General features: G+C 37.5%; 1 protein-coding gene across 6 annotated transcripts in view; it reads left to right on the top strand.

Annotated features, from left to right (window-relative positions):
• Nucleotides 1–17,258, top strand: part of TBL1XR1 (TBL1X/Y related 1) — a 155,573-nt gene that overhangs the window by 29,536 nt on the left and 108,779 nt on the right. The window contains exon 1 of one of the 6 annotated variants that reach the window (XM_064492891.1): nucleotides 4,747–4,933. The exons of the other annotated variants lie outside the window; for them this stretch is intronic. The gene's annotated coding sequence lies outside the window, so the exon portion shown is untranslated. Of the gene's footprint in view, nucleotides 1–4,746; nucleotides 4,934–17,258 lie in introns of those variants that run through there. 6 annotated transcript variants of the gene reach the window in all.

Here is a 17,258-nt window from a genome sequence, read left to right as displayed (position 1 = left end):
TTTTGCATATTCACAACAGTGTACAAAGGTCCCAGTTTCTCCACATCCTTGCCAACACTTACTTTCTGTTGGTGTGAGTTTTTCTTTTTATAATAACTACACTAATGGATGTGTGATGATATTATTTTAATTTGCAGTTCCCTAATTAGTGATTTTGAACATCGATTAATATGCTTGTCGGTCATTTGTCTGTCTTATTTGGAATAGAGTCTATTCAGATCCATTTTTAAATCAGATTATTTGTGGGGTTTTTGTTGTTGAATTGTTGGAGTTCTTTATATATTATGTGTATTAATCTCTTACCAGATATATGACTTGCAAATATTTTCTGCCATTCCCTAAGTTGCCTTTTTTAAACTTGATTGTGTATGTTGATGCACAGATTTATTTTCTGTTTATTTGATAATAGCCATCCTAATGTGTGTGAGGTGGTATCTCACTTTGGTTTTGACTTCAGTTGCCTGATACCTAATGATGCTGAGTATCTTTTCATGTTCTTTTTGACCATTTGTATATCTTCTTTGGGAAAGCTTAAGATTTGTTGTGACTTTCATTTACTTTTCTGTTCTTATTTGTCTTATGCATTAGTTTTAAATTTTTATTTTTTAGCATTGTTCTATTCACTCTTATATGTTCCTCTAAATTATTTTTGATACAGTGTTTGATAAAATTCTAGGTAAGGTGGTTGCTTGGTTGGTGAGGAATTTCTTTACATTGTATTAAACCTTGACCTTGCTGTTAATTCAGTTTTGAGGCACTGGGCAGGTTAGTTTTTACCGTCTGGGTTCATAAAAGGCAATCATGTTACATGTGTTGGTTGCAAAACACTCTTCAAGCAGTGTGGTTCTGCATGGTAGCATCAGCTGAATAGGAATGTAAGAGCAGAAATTGTGACGAGCAGGAGCGAAACACATTTAGGAAAGCTGTGAGGAAAAGAGAAATAAAGCAGAGAGAGATGGAAGCAGTAATAGTGCATTTAGGGCTAGTCAAGATCAAGTAAATGGGATAGCAAACTCTGTGGAGTCTGAATGAGGGCTTGGAGATGTCTACACAGGAAAAAAAAACTGAAATATATAGAACTTGGGGCCAACATTGCCTGAGTAGGTGAGGGAGATAAATATGAATATAGCAGCTTTCTGCAAGAGCTTAGAGTGGGTCTCAAATTAGTCAGTCCTTTGGCTCTGGAGAATCCAAAGAGAGCAAGGACAGCCGTCTGGGAGTAAAAAGCAAGATGCATAATCTAGAGTGAGTGTAGCAACTTTAAAGTCTTGTAAGCTGAAAAGGAAGAGTGACAGCTGGGAGTATCTTTGGAAGAAGTTTTGCAGCACAGCCAGGCCAATTTAGTAAAATAACAAAACTTGTAAATTTCTACAGTTGTATTTAATTTATTCCTGAAATACCCTCACACTGTTACACATTTGAACCAACTGGGAACAAATTATACTTAGCAGTATTTAGGACAAAAGAGTACTGTATCTAGTGGGAAAACTCCCTTTACTCTTGGATAGTGAAAACTTACTCTGAGGTATCTCCATAGTTGAGGCAGGGGGTGTACCACAGGTGTTCTGGAGTGCAGCTGGTTTCTCACTAAGCCTACTTACAACTTTATTATATAAACAAAATCACTGAGATAATCAAATGCAAGTGTTTGTTTTAATATTGCTCCTGATACATACTGATACAGTTAAGCCATATTGAGACATACAGACTTTAAAAAATATTTGATATGTAGAGATGGGGAAATTGGAGTGTGGTGCCTTTAAGCATGTATCTGGCTCTCTTCCCACCTTTGAATTTATATACCACGGTGACACTGGGCAAGTTACTCACGTTTCTTCACCAGAGTTGTGTTATCTGTGAAATAAAGAAGGTGAACAGCATTTTTAATCAGCATCATTTCTGATTCTGTGACCCTATTTTTCTTTTTGGTTTATTATTATTATTAATATTAATTATTATTATTATTACCTTTTCTGAGCTATCTTAGAAACAAGTACATTATATATAACCTTATTTCAGGAGAATGAATTGTAAGTTCTGAACAACCAACTTATGTTCCAAACGTTTCATCAGTGGTAGACTTGTATTATATATGGTAAGGTCAGATCCCATAGATTCTCATAAGTTGTTCCAATTTGTGTCTTAATTTTTAAATGAAGGTAAAATATAAAACTTTGTGACTGTTTCTCCTTATTTGTGAATAATTGTATCTACTTCCTTCTCACCCTGCCTGAACTATGGCTGTGGCACAGAATCCTTAGGTAACTACTTTCTGTGACTTCTGTCTCTATGGCACTTGAATAAAGGCTTACACATGACTTACTTTTTTCCATATAGTGAAGTCATTTCTATAAAGTTAAGTCGAGATAGAACTAGGAATACTACTAACAAACGGGAATTTTTTTTTTCTGAAATACCGTTAAACTACATGGCAGAAAAACAATGTATGAATCTAAGTACTTCAGTGGGACTTTTTGTTTTGTTTCGTTTTGTTTTGTTTTGTTTTGTTTTTGTTAGGTAACCTCATTTTGTAGATGCTGAAAGAGGAAGACCGAATTAGGGACTGGTCGATTTTCAGCTGTACTGATCTGGTGACTTTGGGGCTCTGGATTTTGGCAAGCAGAGAAGGTGCCCTGTTATGAGCATTTCTTAGTGCTGCATGTTCCAGTCATCTACTTGTGAATTTCCTGTTTCAGCTCATTTTATTTAGTTTTAATGAATTGAGGACTCTTTATCCCCTGCAGAATGTCAACCTTTTTGACACTAAACTTACTTGCTCCTCTTTTGTAATCTTGAATCCTGTTCTACACCCCCCACCCCCACAAAAAAAACCTTCACGGCAGTTTTTTAAAAATCTCCCTTACTTTCAATTTCTAGAGACAAGGAATAGTTGGGTACATTTGGCTCTTGGTGACTTGGTTATTGTCCTGAAAATAACACTTTTTGACACTAACTTTTAATTTGATGTGTTTGCCCTTGCTGTAGAAGCCGGTAAATGAGAGAAAAAAAATTGAACTTTCTGGTTGAACTTTAACTATGGGGTAAATTTTGCAGTTTGATGTCTTATATTCTCAAAATAGCTAATCAAGAGTGAAAAAAATACATATATACCTATTGTTGTATTAGTTTACATTGGCATTTCCTCAGTTATTTTAGAATAATTGTAGAGCAGAGGTTGGCATACTGTTTCTGTTAAGAGCCAGGTAGTAAATATTTTAGGCTGCTTCTCAAGTCTGCTTGTTGAATGGGAAAGCAGCCATAGACAGTATGTAAATGAATGGGCATGGCTGTGTTCCAGTAAAATTTTATTTATGATAGACACTGAAATTTGAAGTTCATGTAATTTTTACATTCTCCCCCTTTCCCCATTTAAAAATGTGAAAACTATTCTTAATACAAACTTGTGGTTGCCAAGGGGGCGGGGATGGGAAGGGACAGAGTGGAATTTCAAAATGTAGAATAGATAAACAAGATTATACTCTATAGCACAGGAAAATATTTACAAGATCTTGTGGTAGCTCACAGCAAAAAAAAAAAGTGACAATGAATATATGTATGTTCACGTATAACTGAAAAATTGTTCTCTATACTGGAATTTGACACAACATTGTAAAATAACTATAACTCAATAAAAATGTTTAAAAATGTTAAAAAAATGAAACAATAATAAGAAAATAAAAATGTGAAAACTATTCTTAGGTTGTGGATTGTACAGAAGCAGGTCGGATTTGGCCCATGAGCCATAGTTTGCCACCTCTTGCTTTAGAAGGATGATGATTAATTTGTTTCAGTCGCTGTCCTGAACTATTTTAAGTAATTAATTGTAGAATTAGCATAATATAAAATTAGCAAAGTCTGAGCTTTCAAATCTAAGAAACCAGATGTCAGCAGATACCTAACCATCTAAACCATCTAAACCTTCAGTTTTCTTATGTGTGAAATAGGAATAATACAAGTATTGTAAATCATAGCTCTTTATTATAAACAACTCAGCCTGTCTGTTGTAGAGCAGGGAATTATTAAAGTACATTAGGTAGCTCACAGAGTCGTTGGGGAGTGATAGAGATACAGATCCGAGTCCAAGCCTCTGGGAACATTTCCCAAAACCGTACTACAGAACTGGTTTTGAGAAAGCTGCTGCTGCTGAGCACTGCATGTCGGGTACTCAGCCTGTTTGTAGACACTACTACTGTTGGCTCTGGTGCTGTTTCAGTGACAGCTCTACATTGTAACCACTAGAAAATGGCTAATATTGCTGCCACCACCTTCAAAAGCCAACTGTATCTGTTACCTTGGGCTTAGAAATGGAAATTCTGCTTGTTGCTTACTTCCAAATTAAGAGTCTCTTGGAGGTTTATATAATAGATGTAGAATAATATTCTGTGTCTCTAGGTATAAAGGAGGCTGGGAATTTTAAGTTCTGATTTCTACATTAGCGATTATGGGAGCAAATTAAAAATCACATTAATACATTAGATGATGGATAATAAAATGTAGAAATATCCAGAAAGTCTGTTGAGATTTTTAGTAGTGGTGAATATGATGGATATCCACAACACTACTTAACTGTCCACGTAACGTGGACAAATATACCTCCTTTTGTATTTCGACTTCAAACAGCTCTAACAGGCTCTAACCTAAGAGCTACAGTTTATGAAAGATTTGTGTCCTAAGTTGGTATGTGGGTTGGTTTTTTAGAACCTAAAACTTACTCTCCCTTCAGAATAAGACAGTTACAAATAATGGACTTGTGTCCGGGGTAGTTAACATAAGGTTGTTTACAAAAGCCAAGTGTGTATTTCATGGAGATAAGTTCCTTCATGATGGAAAGATCTTAAGTGTTATCCGCTTGCTACCAGGTGGCAGTTTGTCCACTGAGAAATATGGTACTGTTTGGTGTGGAGGTGAGAGGGACTCAGAGCTGCTGCTTCTGGTAAGTAGTAGTATTCTAAATTATTTGCTTCCTTTCTTTACTGGACTTCTCTCTACAGTGTCCCTACCTATGGGAGGAGAGTACTTCCTTCTTCCTGTTGACACCAGGCCTGGCCATGCGACTTGACCATATTCAGTAGAAGATGAGAAGTGATATAAGTCATGTCTAAGCAGAAACTTTAAAAGCCATTGCATGAATTGATTTTTGCTCATTTTCCTCTGCCACAAGAACAGGTGCCAGATAAAGGCTTTTTATTTTGCCAGGATTCCAGAATGAAGAAGGTAACTGTAGCCAACCCAAAGTCAACAAAAATGAGAAATATATTTTTATTCCAGTATTTTATGCCAGTAGTTCTCAAAGCACTATCTGCTGAACCCAAGACCCTTTCAGGGTTAAAACTATTTTTTAATAATGATATGGAGTGCCCTTTTTACTGTGTTGACACTGCACTGTGGTTCACAAGTGGTGGTGGGAAATGAGTGCAGTTGCTTCACATTTTGCTATTTGTCATCATTTATTTATAGTAAACAAAAAAACAATTGTACTGGAGAATGTCCTTGATGAAGCAGTGAAACTTATTAATTAAACGTATCTGATCTTGAGTATCCATCTCTTTACAAGTCTCTTTACATGAAGCACTTCTGCATGCTGAAGTATGAGTCACAGGGAAACACGTACTTGTGTGATTATTTGAGTTATCAGCTGAACTAGCCTCTTCCTGTGGAATGTCATTTTCACTTGAAACAGTGATTCTTTAGGGTTATTCTGACATGGGCATTTGACAGACATTTCCTCAAATGAAGTGAGCCTTTACTTCAAGGAGAACAACTGACAGTATTTGTTGCCAATGATAAAGTCTGAGTTTCAAGGGTGAATTAAAATTTTAGAAAATTATCAGGCAGTGTGAGTTTGACAGATCCCAGTACTTAGGCTTTTTCGAAAGAGCTTGGTAGTGACAGGAGTGAGTGTAATTTTTAAAAACGGTGTTGTATAATCAGATACCAACCTTTGGGAGATATACCAAATCCAGTGGACCAATATTTATGATTGATGAATAATGTTACAAAAGTATATATGGGTAAAAGACCGACTCATATTGCCAGACTGATGGATTTTAATGTAACATTACAGAAGTTAATTGATAGAATTTAAGACTCTATACTTCAGTGAACCTTTAAGACACTATAATTTGTTGAGTTTTGATACAGAATCAAAGAATAATATTCATAGCTATTCAAAAAAGCCATGAAGTATTCCTTCCTTATCCAACTACATACCTGTGTGAGTTTGGATTTTTTTCATTTATTTCAACCAGAATAACATATTGCAGCTGATTGAATGCAGAAGCAGATGTTGTACTCTAGTGTCTTCTTTTAAGGCAAGCCTTAAAGACATTTTTAAAATATATTCTTCTTAAAATTTTATTGTTTTGTTTTTTTTTTTTGAAAAATGTAGTTTATTTTTTAATAAAAATTTTATTTGTTAATGTGTAGTTGGTTTATTTTAAAGACAAATTAATACGCATTTTAAAGATTCTTCAATTTCTGATGTAGTAAATATTGCTATAACTCATGCAAACAGAAGTTCTTTGAGATCCTCAAATTTTAAGAGTATCAAGGAGTTATAAGCCCAAAATATTTAAGAGACTGTTGTAAACTATTAAGGTTTTCAGGACTATTTGTTAACCACATTGTAACCTAGAGAAGAAAGATGGTACATTGGCAGGGTAGCTGAGTCAACCTTGTTGCAAAGTGCAAGTTGGTACAATTTCTTGACTGTCTGTTTTTTGACTGGCTGTTTCTTGTGAGGTCATTGATTAGGCATTGAAGTAGCTGATGAAAGATATTGCCTGACTTCCAGGGAATGGATTATCCTGCCTCATGATTATGGAAGTCTCCGCTACAGCTGGGACTTTTTGGTGACCCTTCACATTCACACTTTGTCAGTTCTGACAGCACCATTTACATATCTCTTCCTTAAATTGTTCTCCGTACTGTTTCTTTTGAGGACCAGACCTGGCAGTCTAGCCTCATGATTGGTCCCCTTAAAAGAACTGATACAAACCTCACTCTGTTTCCCTTTATTAATGACATGGTTCGAGAGATGTATTGCCCAGTGGGAGGATTTCTCTTTCTGACTTTCCTTAAGAGCTGCTCCAGGTGGGGCAGCCAGCTAGCTAGTCATGTAGAGTCCCCTGTGTAGTGAGAGGCCTTGTGTGAGGAAGAAGCTGAGGTGCATCAGGGGTGGGCGCACTGAAAACGTGAACCATGCTCATGGTTCACAGCCCGCCTGAATCCTGCTCTGAGTGTATTGTAACCACTTCCTGATGGAGTGTTTCTGTCACATCACCTTTGACTTGGTGGATCGGAAGAGGATCATTCCTGATGGGCAGCTCAGGTTTTATAATTACCTGTGGCTAGATGTTCATTCTCTAACAGCACAAAAAAGGTACAAGAATTATTTTTAAAAAAGAGTCTTAGTTTGATAAAGAGGGTATGGTTTTGCCTTAAAAACTTAGATGTCTGGGCTGTGATTCACCTGGAGGGGTTTGCCAGTAGTTCCTTATGGTATTGATCTGTTGACCTTTTGAGCACCATTGCAACAGAGGGTCATTATGGTCCAGTGGCAGAGCTACTTGTACTGCAGTCTGGATTGGCTAGAGAAGTTTCTCTTGTTCTGGGCTAAACTTAAAACTACTGGATTTCAGACCATTCAGTAAATAGAGCAGCACACAAATTGGTATACACTGTTTTCAATATTCACAGAGGTCCAGCAAGCTTTATGCTTCTTTCTTTGCTGTAGGAGGTACAAGGTAATGACTTGCTTTTCACTTTGAAGGTGCTATCCTGAGTTGCCACGCTCCACTGGCTCCTGGAACTTCACAGTGGTGGCAGGACCCTGTATTTCTTGGGACTTACTTTCTGTCTTCTGGCATCTCTCTCTTTTTAAGGCCTCTAGAGTACTGCTCTTGTTTCCTCACAGGGTCCTGTTGGCTTGAGTTTATCAGTGTAATCAGCCAGCATGATGTTCAGTGGTGTGATCAGATAACTAAGGTCATAAGGAATATGAGGCAGTTTAGCGATATATACGGCTGTCCAGGCCAAATGAAAGCAGCTTGTGCAGAGGAAGGAACCGTTTGCCAGAACTCTAGCTGTTACTCCAGGTACTGCACTAAAGAGATCAAATTTGGATTACCAACTGTGCTTGTAGTAGTACATTTAAAGTACTGTTCTTCTCTAAGTACATTTGTATGTTCTGCATCAGCCAAACAGTTGTATTAAATGAGTATCTGCTAGGAATTCCAGCCCTTGCTGCTTTTGATTCTTGGGTAATTTCCCCCGGGAATGTAATTTTTGGTTAGAGGGAGAGCTCCTTCCCTGATCCAGTACCACCCACTGCTCCACCTGTCCTACCATCCATGTGGGGTGTTGTCAGCTGGTAGTCCGCCGAGACTGCCCTTTTCAGCTGTGCATTCACCTGGAGAAACAGCCGTAAAATGGGAGGGTTGATCCACTCTCTGATAAATGAACTTGGGCTGAAACTTCATATATTATTTGACTACTGTAATCCCTCATTCTGGCACATATATCACAGTGGTGCTGTCTGGATTCTCAGGGATTAGTTCAAGAGTTAGATTTTGGATTCCTGAAAAGGTTGGGACATTTCTCTTTCCCAAGTGCGTGGTTCCTCTGATAAGTGGCTGTTGATCTTTTGTGGAAAGCCGAGAGGAAGATCATGGGACCGTTTTGGAGGGCGCTTTGCCTTACCTTCGTTCTAGAGGCTGGAGGTCCAGGATCGTCCAGAGGCTGTGATTTTCTGTTTTGATGGCCTCTCTTTATGCTCTGCTTCAAGTTCTTTATGTAGACCAGGCATCAGCAGACGTCTTCTGTAGGGGCCACATGTGACATATTTTATGCTTTGTGTGCTACACAGCCCCTGAAAAACTACCCAGCATAGCTCCTGCAGTGCTAAAGCAGCCATAGACCCAAATAAATGGGTATGTCTGTGTTTACAAAAGCATCGCAGGTCAAATTTGGACTACAGGTTGTACTTTCTGTACCTCTGGTACAAACCATATAGGATTATAGTGGGACTTCTTTCTAATAGGATTTTAGGGACTTTGCAAGATTCTCGCAGAGGAATCAGTTTGATGACCACTGTGTTCCTGTTTATTTAACGTTGCTTCTTGGTTCCACTTGATGTTATAGTATAACAGTCATCGAAATTAGACTGTGCATTTTGATCTTGAAAGATCTAGAGCCGAGGTTGGCAAACTACAGCCTGCGGGCCAGATGTGGCCTGCACTTGTTTTTGTGTGACCCACAGCTAAAATGTTTTTCACATTTTAAAGTAATTGGGAAAAATATCAAAATAATGACAAAATCTCATGACAAGTGAAATTACATGAAATTCAAATTTTCATATATAGGAATTTATTGGAACACAGCCACATAAATTTATGTGTAGTTTCTGACTACTCTCACTTCACCGCAGCAGAGCTGGGTAGTTATGACAGATCTTCTGTGGCCTTAAAAAAAATTACTATTTGGCCCTTTATTGAAAAAAGTTTGCTGATCGCTGGTCCAGAGATTGGAGAAGAATTCTTTTATGTCATACTTAGTACTGCCTTGTTCTTTGTCGGTGCTTTGAAGATGTCACTTTCTCATTTGAACTCTCTAACACTGTTAGAAGCAGTAGCCTGCTGCACTGTCCTATAAGTCCGCCTTTGCTCCTCATAGCTTTCTACTGCTGCTTCTGCTTGGTCCCCAAAGCCTTGTTCATTAGAGATGATCAAGGTGGACAGCTCAGTTTTGTCATAGCCTGAATGAGCTGTCAGAGGCCATCTTACACAGCTGTGTCTACACAGCATTCAAACCCCATCAGGTAACATTCTCAGATTCCTATTACCTTGAAGGTTTGCTCACATACTTACCTCACAGAGTGACTGTAGGAATTTAATGCTGTAAGTAGTATTAGCCAGTATTTCACTGAATTTTTTATTCTGTGTAAGATACTGAGCCAAGCACCTTTTATATGTGAGAAGTAAAGTGCTTAGTTAAGTGCCTGCTACGTAAGTATTCAGTAAGGGTTAGCTGATACTTATTTTTAAATTTAGAAATAAATTATCCCCCATACTTCATATACTATAAAAAACTTCTCTAGCCATTAAAATATTTAAAATATCACATTAAGTTTAATTGGCATGATTGACATTAACAATATTTTTTGCCTATAATATTCCTCCTTTTTTTTTTTTAAACTTGTAGGTTAATATAGTCAGTTCGCATTATTCTTCTTTGTTAAATTTATAAAGTTGCTGTGAACATTGAATTAGCAAATATTGAACCATTGCTCCTAGGGGAAGTACGGAGTTAGGTTCCTGTGAGCCTCTGATCGTGACTTTTTTGTCAATGAATCAATAATAACCTTGTTCTATGTATTTCTGTTTAAAGTCATTTAATATATATTGTTGATTCACTGACATTGCGCTCATGGCCAACAACATTAAAACTCCTGCGTGAATGAAGCCCATCTACCCCACGTTTTCTCCATAAGGCACATCAAAGCCTTCTTATACTTAGGAACACTAGACAGCTTTTCCACACTGTGTTTGGGACCATTTTAAGTAGCACGGTAACCAACAAAAAGCATAAAAATACAAAAATGTGGCATTAAATGGACTTCATTTTTTTTTTAAGAGGACATTTGTTTACAGAATGAGAGGTGAAACAGTAAGACAGTGCTGAGCATGTGCACTGTAGGCAACTCAAAGTTTTTGCTCTTGTACATGTCTGAAGATTGTGGAAGTGCCACAAGTATTAATTTTGGGGTTGCATATGAATTTTGGCAAAGCAGGCAGATTTCACAAACATGAAATCCATGAATAATGAGGATTGACTATCTCCCCAGATGTCACAATTTATAATTTTAAATTTTATTTATTTATATTTTAATGTTGAATTTTTTTCACTTTTCAACCTTATGTATCTTTTAATTCTGGTAAAATATACTTAATAGTTCAGTTATGTTAAGTACATTTCCATGCAGTCAATCTCCAGGACTCTTCATCTTTATACCCATTAAGCAGCAACTCCCTATTTCCCCTTCCCTCCAGCCCCTGGCAACCACCCTTCTTTCTGTTTCTATGAATTTGATTACACTAGATACCTCTATCAGTGGCGTTATATGGTAGTTGTCTTTGTGACTGGCTTCTTTCACTTAGCTTAATGTCCTCAACGTTCACCCCTGTTATAGCCTGTATCAGAATTTCCTTCCTTTTTAAGGCTGAATAATATTCTGTTGTATGTATATAGACTACATGTTGTGTATCTGTTCATTCATCAGTAGACATTTGGGTTGCTTCCATCTTTTGACTATTATGAATAATGCTGCTATGAACATGGATATGCATATATCTTTTCAGACCCTGCTTTTTAAAAACAAGTTTACCTTTTATATGTCATGCATACAGATGAAAATGAGTGAACCGACTGAACATAACAGATGTATATAAAAAAGTGACAGGTAAAAAGTTCTCAGTCTGACCTCATCCCATTCACTAGAGACAAATGAAAAGTATGGTGTGTATTCTTTTCAAATGTGTTTTTGTGCACAATTAAAGGATGAAAGATAGATAGATAGATAGATAAAACAATGTGAAAAATACTTAATATGACTATATATAGTTTAGTAGTAATTGGGATCATATGTGTACTGTTCTATTGACTTGATAACCTGGTATTTTTACAGAGTAAAGATAAGAGGATTAGAATTTGCAGTACTTAGATCTGTGCCTGCTTTTTCCCTCTAAGATAATTTTAGAACTCGAAAAGAATTACTAATTGTTTGACTTACTTAGTGTGTAATATTATGAGGATTAAATATATTAATTTCTTATTAAGCCTTTGCTATTAAACGAGAATCTCCCACTGTCAGTGGTAAGTGTCTCTTTTGTTTTCTTATTCATTGTTTCTAGATTATACTCAGGTGCCACTGTTTCTTCTATCTTCTTTTTTCCCTTTTTTTTTTTTTTTTTGTAGTGGAGGCACTGGGGATTGAACCCAGGTAAAGCTAAGCAAGCACTTTACCACTGAGCTGTACCCACTCCCCTGTTTCTTCTATCTTACGTTGTGTTTTATTGGGTTCCTTTTTGTTTTGCTGCTATACCTTTTCATTTTTTTTTTTTGGTAGTATAACTTAAGTTCTTGAATGTCTGAAAATGTCTTTATTTTGACTCTATGGCAAATCTGACTTGTGAGAGCAGTGCTTTCTAACCTTTTTCATGTTACAATATGTGTATAGAAAATGATAATATTTGTGTGGTGAGTGAAATTGCTTGCAGCAGAGGACTTTGGCTATGCAAGTTACCTGGTAACCCATTTATTTGTAGCACACATTACTGGTAAAGGTCTGCGTTGTAGGAATCTGGCTTCAAAATATTTTTCTTTTAGAATTTGTAGGAGACTGCTCTCTTGTCTTCCAGCATCCTGTATTTTTGATGAGATGAAAGAGTGACTCTGGCTTCTCTCTGGAAGCTTCCTTGGCACTCTTGCAGTTTTTCTAGCATGATCCTGAATATGAATCTTTTGTTTGTTTTTGTTACGTTGTATGTCTTTTCATTTTAACAACTGAATCTTTCTTCAGTTCTTGAAAAGTTTAACATGTCCCCTTTTTTGGGTTAATTTTTCTCCATCTCTGTTCTCCACTTTTGGATATCTTACATTAGTGGGTGTTGGGCCCCTAGATCTTAATTCACAGTTTTTTTTTTCTTACAGTTTCCATCTTTGTGTTTGTGTGGTTTTTAGTTTAGTTTTGTTTTTTCCTTTACCTTGAAAGGAAGGTAAACTTCCCTTCCCTTTAAGGGAAAATCATTTCAACCTTGTATTACAGATAAGTAATTTGGTGTTTAGTCACACTCATTTTCCCCCCAATTTCCGTTTTCTCTGATAATGGTTCTGTCTGTTCATCCATCTTGCTCTTCTATGCCATGAGGTTTCCCCAAATGTTTGGTGGCTCAGAGTTAGTATTGGCAGTTGGAATGTGTCTGCTGCAGTATGTAGTTTTTCTCTACTAGGACTCTTGTCTGGAATGGTGGGTTTGGTATGATGGATTCTTTGGATTGGGATTGGGTGTGGCCCAGCAGACCAGACCTCCTTCTAGGGAGGATGGATGAGGAGTGGGTAAAGCGGTGTCCTTCTCACCTGGGGAACTGTGCTGTCTTTAAGTATGACGGGGAACAGTGCTTTGGTAGATTTCACTGGGTTGGTATTAAGCGATTACTCTCTTCCCCACCTCTTCCTTTCCTTGCTTTTTCTCTCCTTTTTTAAATTTCTCTCTTTGTGTTAGAGATTTTGATGTTCCCTCCATCTTTCTGCTTTGCTTTTCTCTCAGGTCTAACTCAGGCAGAAATCCCTGGTTTATAGAGATCAGCCCCCCAACTTTATCCTGAAGGGAAAAGCTGCCACCATCTGCGTCTCTTCACACAGTGAGAGGAGAGTCATCTGTCCAGAGTAAGATAATACAGTACCTGATGAAGCCCCCTAATTGTTTTCTCCTCCTGGTAGTTGTGACTAATTTGATTACAACTTGGAACTTCTCTAGGGTGTCCTTGAAAAGACTTCGATGTCTCACATGTGATTTCATCCTTTTTCCCCCTTTTCTGCTTTCCGTTTGCCCAGACTTCTTCAAAATTTATCATCCAGTGACATCTTTTCTTTTTCTGCAACAGTGCTATCATTTAATTTTAATTTAAATCTTTTCCCTGCCATTTCAGTGGACTTTGGAAAGGAGGAGAGATCCATTTATTCAGCCCACTACCTTGTGCTGTAATTGACTAATTTGTGACTGATATTTAAAAGGTAGAAAAGTTCTTAAACACATGTCTATCTTAACATGAATGACTGCTTTTGTGCCTTAGAAGAATTACTGAATTGTCTTTTTCCCCCAGTAACAAAGAACACTTTAATTTTCAGTCCGTGTCATAATGCTCATTGCTGTTCTCCGGGCACATGGCCTCCTATAGAGGAAAACATCCATAACCATAGTGACGTTGCTGGTCGTCACCTTCTGAATGCTTTTTTTTTTTTTTGTGTGTGTATGTATGCTTACACATGTGAGTGAAGTCATCTTTTTAAAGGAGACAATATATATTGGAGAATATTTATCCAATCACTCATGAAAATTGAGTTGTTACCTCTAGTGAAGCATAGCAAAGCAGGGAAGAATTTTTGAAAATGATTTAGTAAGAGCCTGGGGGAAGAGAATGAAAGATTAGCTAGATCATTTTTGTTCTTTGCCATCTTACGTGGATGTGCGGTGTAGTTTTACTATATACTTTGCTGGAGAGGGAAAAAATATGTACTTATGTCCCAAATACTACCTTTTCACTTAACACCTTGCAAACCCCCCACCCCCTTATTTTTATTTTTTGATTGTGTCTTTAGGGTATGAGGTAAAGGATTTTACTGCCCAAATGTTTTTAAACATCAGGCTTTTGATGAAAAATTGAGAAGTGTCAGTGCATACAGCTGTAGTAAAGACAGTGCCTCTACCCATGGCTTTCAGAATTTTTTGGTCTGTGGTCCACAGTAAGACATACATTTACATTGCGGCCTTGTATGTGTGTGTAACACTGAAATTAGAGTTTCATGAAGCAGTGTTTGCCCCTCATGTGATGTACTTATATTGTCTATTTCATTAACAAAAAGAGTACGACCCACCAGCTTTATTTCATGATCTACTGATTGGTTGTGACCTGCAGTTTGAAAACCCCTGATTTAGATCGTGGTCTGTTGGAATGGTGGAAAGATGGAGGGATTTGGATTCAGGTAGACCTAGGTGTTTCTAGCTTAATGGTCTTGAGTAATTCATTTGCAACTGTAAATAGTAATAATAATATCTTATTTTAATTGTAAGGATTAGAAATAAAGGCAGAGTACCCAGCAGTGCTAGGAACGATGTGGATATTTAATAATTGGGAGATTTTTAAAAATTATCTTATTGTATGCCACCTGTCATATTAAGTGGGCACTGGGACGCAAACATTGACATTTTTAGGGAGTTAGGTAACATTATATTAAGAGACATAACTGTCCTTCAGGGCGAGAAAGAATTTATACTGGAGTATATAAGAGAGAGAGTAACCTAAAGGAGCAAGTCAGCATTGGGAACTTACAGGTGTGCATGCTTCCCCCCCCCCCTTCCCTTTTCCCCCAGGGAACAGGGTCTCTCAAATTAGCTCCAGCTAAATGGGGTTTTTTACTTCAAGGGTACATGAGGGAGGTAAGGAAGAACAGGAATCATTTTAAAGCTGCAAAGCTACGTGTTTAAGAGAATCGCAGTACAGTTTTGACCGTAACGGATTATTTTCATTTTCTGACTTCATGGATAATTGGCACATCTTCTAGAATGGAACAATCTTAGGGACTGAACCCTCATGCCTGCCTTCAGTAGCAGTGGTACCAGGCTCCATGCTCAGTATCCTGTCATTATAACTCAGTTCTGTCTCCCTCTTAATCAGCTTCTCTGCTGTGCTTTATGATTTCTGCTACAGTGTGACTTCTGCTGACCTCTGTCACACTCTTGGTTTCTTGACTCCTGGTTTTTTGGTTGTAAGCAACAAATAAAATCGAGATAATTGAGGCAAAAAAGGGAAAAGATATATGATAGTTCATTGAAGCAAAGAAAAACTGAAGAGTAAAAGATACAGGTCATAGGAATCAATGAGCTGGCTTGGCAGTGGTCAATAGTTGCAATTATTTTCCGATAGAATTTTTCTCGCTTCACATTCAGATATCTAGGAGAGAATCTGATTTGCCTAGCAGACTTATGTTTCCATCCTTTGGCCAGGGGAGGAGAAGACACTCTGATTGAAAATCTAACCAAGGCTCAGTGCAGGAGAAGCTGTATAATTTTTTAAAAGCAAAATCAGAGTGCTGTTGCAGAAGGAGACTGGGTGCTGACAGCCAAAACCAGCAAGTATCCAGTATAGTGTTACTGTGTTTGTGGAGGGGTAATATGTATATTTTACTTGAACTCCAGAGAGAAGATATGTCTGGTTTTTAGTCATTGTTCTGGATAGGATATGTTTACTGGGCACACATGTGGTTTAAAAAATGAACAGAACTTTGGAGAGGTATGTGATTGGGGCTTAGGACATACATATCTTCAAAGCATGTGATATGAGAGGAGAGAGTAAGGAAAGATAATGTCATCCCCAGGATTTTGGATTCATGTATTTTAAGCTGTCAAACTATGATCTTACTTACCTTTTAGGAGATTTACTCTGGAGGCATTGTAAAGGTTGGAGTGAGGGTGAAAGGCTGTTTAAGGAAGAGGCAGCAAGGCCAGTAATAAAGCTGTTGGACTAGTTGAAATGCATGTTTATGAGGTGCTCTGTGATCTGATTTAAGTTTCTACCATTTGTGCCTTACCACAGTCTAGCCACAATGAACTTTTACTCGAGTCAAACTTGTTCTCACTCAGAGCCTATATACTTTATTGGAATTCTCACACCTTTGGTTAGCACTTGCTTCAGGATTCCTCCTATCAGTGCCTCAGCTCACATGTCCCTTCCCCCTCTCCTGGCTATCCGTGTTCTTTAATTCTGTTGCCTCTTTGGTGTTTCACTGTCAGATCATTCTATTTTATTTACTTCATCACAGTTATTAAAGTCTGTTATTTTTTTTAAAAAACATGTTCTGCTAATAGTGACAGGCAGGGCTTGATTACTAAAGAGGACACATGGGACCCAAAATGATAGTGCTGAAAAAGGATGCAGTGCGGAGGCTGTGTTGAAATAGGATGCTACAAGGTGTGTAGTAACATCCCTGTTTTAGAGAAGTGGATTCTGAGGCACAAAAGTCAAGTACTTTGCTAAAGACTGTTCAGAGTAATTACTTGGCAGGGGTAGATTTGGACTTAGGTCATTGGGGCTCCAAAACCAGTCCTCATTGTACGATGTAATAGAAGTAGAAGATGGCAGGAACCTTGCTCACTAGCACAACCTTTCAGCATATGGTGGGAATATAGATGAAAAAAATGTCAAAGTTCTGCCCTTTACATTGTGCTGATTTCATATGAACCATAACTCCTGGGGGCTCCTTCTTGTCCATTTCTTTCTTTCTGTTTCCTTTTGTACGTAAGTATTTTGAACTCTCTCATCTGTTTTATTTGTATTCATGTCAGATAGTCAAATAAGTATCTTGAAATGGATGTCCCTGATTTGCTTAATTAGTTCTCTTTATTATGTTCTCTGAAACTTCCTATTACTATTGTATCACTGACTTTGAAATAAGCTGCAGTAATTTAATTAATTTCACAGTAC

Source organism: Camelus dromedarius, chromosome 2 (genome assembly GCF_036321535.1).
Source record: "Camelus dromedarius isolate mCamDro1 chromosome 2, mCamDro1.pat, whole genome shotgun sequence".
Lineage (NCBI taxonomy): Eukaryota > Metazoa > Chordata > Mammalia > Artiodactyla > Camelidae > Camelus > Camelus dromedarius.
The sequence above is the reverse complement of the archived record's forward strand: the minus strand, read 5'-3'. Positions and strand labels throughout refer to the sequence as shown.